Source organism: Jaculus jaculus, chromosome X, assembly GCF_020740685.1.
Source record: "Jaculus jaculus isolate mJacJac1 chromosome X, mJacJac1.mat.Y.cur, whole genome shotgun sequence".
Taxonomy (NCBI): domain Eukaryota; kingdom Metazoa; phylum Chordata; class Mammalia; order Rodentia; family Dipodidae; genus Jaculus; species Jaculus jaculus.
This window is the reverse complement of record NC_059125.1, coordinates 82,410,431-82,417,319: the sequence shown is the minus strand read 5'-3', so window position 1 is coordinate 82,417,319 and position 6,889 is coordinate 82,410,431. Positions and strand designations below refer to the sequence as shown.

Here is a 6,889-nt window from a genome sequence, read left to right as displayed (position 1 = left end):
TCTTAAAACTATAGAGTTTGGTGTTTCCCCTATTAAATTCTTACATTGGTTCAATATTTCTTTGCTATGCCCAGTGTTATCTTTTGCAGTATAAGTGCTTATTCTGTGCTATTATGGTTTTGTGGGGGATTTTATTTTATTTTATTTTATTTTATTTTTGGTATTATGGTTCAGTTAAAAGACCTGGGACTATGTGGATGTTTGAACATAATTAGGATTGATTAAAAAATGTGGGGACTTTGAAAGTTGGACTGAATGAACTATAACTATACTTTGCATCATGGATGGTTAACAGTTTATGGGGACTGTGACAGAATGTGGTGATTTGATTCAGCTGTCCTCTATAAACTTAGGTGACTGAATGCTAGGTTTCCAGCTGATGGACATTTGGAAATTAATGCCTCCTGGAAACAGTGTATTTATGGGATGGACTTATGGATATTATAGCCAGTGTTTCCATGCTATTGTCTGGCACACTCTCCTGTTGCTATTGTCCACCTGATGTTGGCAAGAAGGTGATGTCTACCCTATGCTCATGCCATGGTCTTCCCCTGCCATCATAGAGCTTCCCCTTGAGCCTGTAAGCCAAAGCTAGCACTTTCTTCCCAAAAGCTGCTCTTGGTTGGGTAATTTCTGCCAGAAATGCAAACGTGACTAAAACACCTGCCGGAGAAGGCAAGCATGCCATTTCAGGATCATGAGAAATCAAGCGCTGAAGAGCTGCTTGACATAGTTCCAGCCCAACTGTCTCTTCCTTAAAGTCCAATGTGGCCCCTCTATAGAAAAATCTTTGGCTCTCTACGTTACAGAAATATGTGGTTTTCTGTATAGTGTTTGTCTTTTTCTGTCTTTCACTTGGTGTCCCAATTTATAAGTTTACTTTTCCAGTAAAAATTGGGGTTGGTGAAGTGTTGGTCAATGCATCTGAAAGAGGCTCTGGCATAGAATTGGAAAAAACAAGAAAATGGGTCAGAGATAATTTCTTTCCTTAAAGGCCTTAAAGAAAGTCAGGCATGGAGTACAGTACACTTAGTTGGAAACAATGAACCTCCTGGAACAATGTAAAAATTGTTATTTGACTAATTTTTCTAAATGGTGGCAATTGCAATTAACTCTTTACCAGGAATCCTTACAGAAAAACAACCGAAGTCAGAAAGAGTTCAATCGGGGGACCAAAGTCTAAGTATTGGAGGGACGTGAAAAGGAAAATTCAAAATAAATAATTAAAGGATACATGGATCTACTGGATCAGTGATTAATGATGGGAAGCCCCATTTGTGGTTGTTTTGCATTTCACCTTTAATATAGCAATTGAAAGTAGAAGTTCAGGAAATCACAAGTGCTTGACCGCACATACATGGGGAAAATGTAAAAACAGTTAATTATTATAGGGGCCTGACGACTTTACTTGAGGTGAATAATTATGGGATTGTTTAATAAAAAGGAATAACAAAATGTTTATATGAATTCTGTGAAATTTTACCTTTCTTGAAGTTTGTTCTTGCATGACATAATCAGAAAATAAAAGACTGAGGCTAAGAGCTGTGGCAGCAGAGAAGCAGATAAATATAGAAGCATGGAAGCATAGAAACAGGGAAAAACAGAAAACAGAAAAAAAGACAAAAAATAGAAAAAGAAAAAAATAGAAAAATAGAAAGAGAAAAATAAAAAAATATATATAGAAACAGAGAAGGAGGCAGAGAGAAAAAGATAGAAAAACTCAGCTCCCTTCAGCATTAGCCTGTCAGCTTGCACCAGAACTTGACTTCGAGTCATTATTTCGCCTTTCCCTTTCACATCTCTCTTTGAGGACCCTCCTTCAAGCCAGGGCTGGACCCCGGCAAACACCCATTAAAATTCCAATGGCATTCTTCACAGAAACAGAAAAAAATCCTAAAATTCATTTGGAAGCACAAAATATCTTGAATAGTCAAAACAATTCTGAGCAACAAAAATATAGTTGGTGATATCACCATACCTGATTTTAAGCTATATTAAAAAGCTAGATTAACAAAAACAGCATGGTACTGGCACAAAGATAGAAACATAAAACAATGGAACAGAATAGAGGACCCAGATGTTAATTCAGGCAGCTACAACCACCTGATTTTTGACAAAAATGCCAAAATATTCATTGGAGAAAAGACAACCTTTTTAACAAGTGGTGCTGGGAAAACTGTATTTTGTGTTTCTTTTCTTTTTCTTTTTCTTTTTTTTTTTTCAAATAAGTGATTCTTTATTTGGCTTTTCATATGGTTTCTGCCTTTTTTTTATTTTTTATTATTTTTTTTTTATTTTATTAGTTTTGTATTCAGCTAATACAGGCAGTTTGGTACCATTGTTAGGCTCATCTGTGACCTACCCCATCCCCATTGGCCCCTCCTTGTTGAGGTATATGGGTCATGCATTGTGGGGTTAGCCCACAGTTATTGGTACGATAAATGTCTCTGCATATCATTACCCAACATGTGGCTCTGACATTCTTTCTGCCCCCTCTTCCGCAAAATTTCCCTGAGTCATGTTGGGTTCATTTTTGGTCTGCTTCAGTGATGAGGTGTTGGGGCCTCTGAGGTTGTGGCTCTCTGATTTGGTAGAAAGTTGATTTTTCTCTGTGTTGGTCTCCTTCCCCCTTGTGCTGGTATCCAGTTCATCAGGAAAATAGCACCCTTGCTTGTTTCGCCAATTTTCCTTAGCTTCAGCCAGACCCATAGCTGGAGCTGGGAAACAAGTCAGAACCATATCCAAACATAAGCCCACTCTCCAATATCAAGCAACCATCAATCATGAGCTACAAGAGGGCCTACACCTATTAAACTCTCTATAAAAAATAAGTGTTATCTCATTTGTCCTGGTGCTAACTTACTCTCCATTGGAGAATCTGCTTCTCTTTTTCAGATAGATGTAGATCCTAAGGAGAGAGCCACCCCATCATACCTTAAAAGAAACTATTTTGAAGAAGGAAAGGTTGCTAGGCTTTGAATATAAGTAGTGGTCATATGGATCAGTAATTATTAGCATAGAATCCAGCAATAAACTTGAAGAAAGGGATAAAAATCAGGGAAAAATCACCAGAAAAACTAGTTAGGCTAGAGAAGCAGAGACTGAATAAACAATAGCAAAGACTTTGATGTCTCTCTCTATCTCATGATATCTCTTCCTCTGCATAAAGTGACTCAATAATAATGAGTATATTTGCTCACATTGTCTCTTTTGCTAAAGAAACTAATAATCTCATTCCTAAGATAGTAACACAATAAACTAACACTAAAAGACTAATAGTGAGTATTAATAATGACACTAATAGTAAGTATTATTCATTGTATTTATCAAGGGTAAATCAAGTTGGGAAAAAAAAAAAAGATTTGAAACATCTATTAATCTTTTATCATCTGAGATTACCTTCTTCCTCCACAGCCTCCCCATGACATTTTTCACTTGTGCATTCCTCAGTATGTAAATCAGAGGGTTGAGAAAAGGTGTGCCAATTGAATAAAGAATTGATACCATCTTATCTATGGACAAGGTTGTTGCAGGGTGTGTGTATATAAATATGCAAGGTCCAAAAAAACAAGATTAACACAATGAGGTGGGAGGCACAGGTGGAGAGGGCTTTTCTCCTCCCTTCAGCACTGTGGTTTCTCAGTGAACACAGGATGAGGACATCGGAGATCATTAGTATGAAAAAACTCACAGTGCAAAGAGATCCACTGTTGGACACCAGGAGCATGTTGATCACATAGGTGTCTGTACAGGCAAGTTTCAACAAGGGCTGCAAGTCACAGAAATAGTGAACTATCACTTTGGGACCACAGAGAGGCAAACTCAAGGCCAGAAATATCTGAGCCAAAGGATGCACACAGGATTCCACCCAGGCCATGGCCACCAGCACACTACAGACCCTGTGGCTCACGATGGTCATGTAGTGCAGGGGCTTGCAGATGGCCACATAGCAGTCAATGGCCATGAGGATGAGAATGAAGATTTCCAAGCAGCCAAAGAAATGAAATCAAAAGACTTGAACAATGTACTCATTGAAAGAAATAGTGGCTTTCTTCAAAAGGGTATCTACAATCATTCTCAGGGCAATAGTAGTAGAGAAACAGGTATCTGACAAGGATAAATAGAAAAGAAAAAAAGTACATCAGATTCCCAAGATTTGATCTGGTCTTGATCATAACAATAATCAGCAAGTTACCCATTAACATCCCCATATAAAACAGTAAAAACATAAGAAATACTGTTTTCTTCCTAAATGGATCCTTTGTCAATGCAAGTAGAATGAATTCCATAACATTATTAATCAGTTGCATGGTTTCATGAATGAAGATTGAACATGTATTATATCATCTGCTCTTTGGTGGACTCAGTTCCCACTCCTCCCAGGCTAGATGCTGGACTCTGGATGCCATGTCTCTGCTGCACAGCTAAGGGTAATGGATGAGCATGGCACTCCTCAACTTCTGCAGCATCTGACTCCTCTGGCAGCAGGTTTGAGGCCCAGGTCCAGGGGTGCCGCCATCCCGCCAGAGAGACCAGCCTGAGAGAAAAACTGTATTTTGTATGTGGAAGGATGAAAATAGAACCTTGTCTTTCTCTATGCACAAAAATCAAGTCCAAATAGATCAGGACCTTAATATCAGACCTGAAACTCTGAAATGGCTACAGTAATAGTTATGGGAAACCCTTCAACATACTGGCATATGCAATGACTTTCTGAATATAGCCCCAATTGCTCAGGAAGTAAAACCACTTATAAACCATTGTGATCTCATGAAATTACAAAGCTTTTGTACATCAAAGAACACTGTGAATAAAGCAAAGATACAACCTACAGAATGGGATAAAATCTTTGCCATCTATATGTCTGACAGAAGATTAATATCCAGAACAAACAAAGAACTCAAAAAACAGAATAATAATAATTCAAACAACCAAACCAAAAAATGGGCTATGGAACTAAATAGAGAGTTTTCAATGGAAGAAATACAGATGGCATATAAACCTCTAAAGTGTTCTACATCATTAGCCATCAGGGAAATGCAAATTAAAACTGCTTTGAGATTTTATCTCACTACTGTCAGAATGGCTACCATCAAGAAAACAAATGACAGCTGGGTGTGGTGGCGCACGCCTTTAATCCCAGCACTCAGGAGGCAGAGGTAGGAGTATCGCCATGAGTTCGAGGCTACCCTGAGACTCCATAGTGAATTTCAGGTCAACTTGGGCTAGAGTGAGACCCTACCTCGAAAAAAAAAAAAAAAATCTATGATTTTGGGCTGGAGAAATGGCTTAGCGGTTAAGCGCTTGCCTATGAAGCCTAAGGACCCCAGTTCAAGGCTTGATTCCCCAGGACCCACGTTAGCCAGATGCACAAGGGGGCACATGCGTCTGGAGTTCGTTGGCAGTGGCTGGAAGCCTTGGCTCGCCCATTCTCTCTCTCTGCCTCTTTCTCTCTGTCTATTGCTTTCAAATAAATAAATAAAAAGAAAAAAAAAATTAAAAAAAAAAGAAAACAGATGACAATAAATGTTGGTGAGGATGCGGTAAAAGGGAACACTTCTACACTGTTTGTGGGAATGAAATCTGGTACAGCCATTGTGGAAATCAGTGTGGAGGACCTTGAGACAGCTAAAAATAGATTTTCCATGTGATCCAGCTATAGCACTCCTAGGAATATATCCTAATGACTTTTCTCACTATCTTAGAGATACTTGCACAACCATGTTTATTGCTGCTCTATTCACAATAGCTAAAAATGCAACCAGCCAAGATGTCCCTCAACAGATGAATGGATAATAAAGATTTGGTACACTTACACAATGGAGTTCTATTCAGTGATAATGAAAAATGAAATTATGATATTTGCAAGGAAATGGATGGATCTGTAAAGGATTATATTACATGAGGTAACCCAGGCCCAGAAAGCCAAATGTCTAATGTTCTCTCTTATATGTGGATATTAGCTACAATTGTTTAGACTTGTGTATGAGCTGGAACCAAAAAATCCCTAGCAGAGGCAAGTAAGCTAGGGAAAAAAAAAAAAAAAAGAAAGAAAACTATAAAGGAGGGAGGAGCAAGGAGGACTTTAGAGGATGGTATTTTGTATATGGAAGTAGAAGAACATATTATAGGGAGTGGAATGGCTTATGTAAGACCAGGGGAAGAGATTGAGTAAGAGAAGCATGGGGAAGGGTCAATCAAAATTCAAGGTATTCTGAATAAGACATATGAAAGCCTACTTCTTTGGATAGTTGCACATCCAGAAGCCATAGCTTGCTACTAGAAAATTTTCAGTGCCTGGGATGGGATAACTTCCAGTGAGTTGTTGGACAGAGAGATCCCTGTTGCCTCCAAAACATTACAGGGCCCTTGGTTTCCCATGAATAACAGATGATAAGAACCTATTCCTGAAGACTTCACATGTGTGGGCAGCAAGATAACTGAAAATCAAGCTGGTGTTGAGCTGAAAACCTTCTCCCTGTAGATCAGCCAACTGAAAGCTGGAAAAAGCTGAACTACATGTAGCCCTATGGGAGAAGTCATCAGTGGTGAAAACAGTGGACACTGGAAGCCTCAAGTTCGGCCAGACAGGCCAAATGACCTAATGGGTGCAATAGTGGGATGCCTTCTCTGGGGGAAACCAACTACTCTCTAATTGGACTGGAGGCCCACTATATGGTATGGAACACATACCTGGTACTGAAAACCTAAGAAAATAGTATGGCAGGTGAGGTCATGTGCATTAGGGGTATAAAGCCTGCTCTTGTCTTGCTAAATGCATATATTATTCTTACCAAACTGCCCTGTAAGCACTACACTTAATGTTAATATTTTATATTAATGCTACTTTCACTTTCAGTTAGAGAAGCTTCTCTTTTTGGATGGCAGT

General features: G+C 38.8%; 1 pseudogene; it reads right to left on the bottom strand.

The window, feature by feature from the left end:
- Positions 1–3,297: 3,297 nt before the first annotated feature.
- On the bottom strand, positions 3,298–4,310 carry LOC101617441 (annotated as a pseudogene).
- Between the last annotated feature and the right edge of the window lie 2,579 nt (positions 4,311–6,889).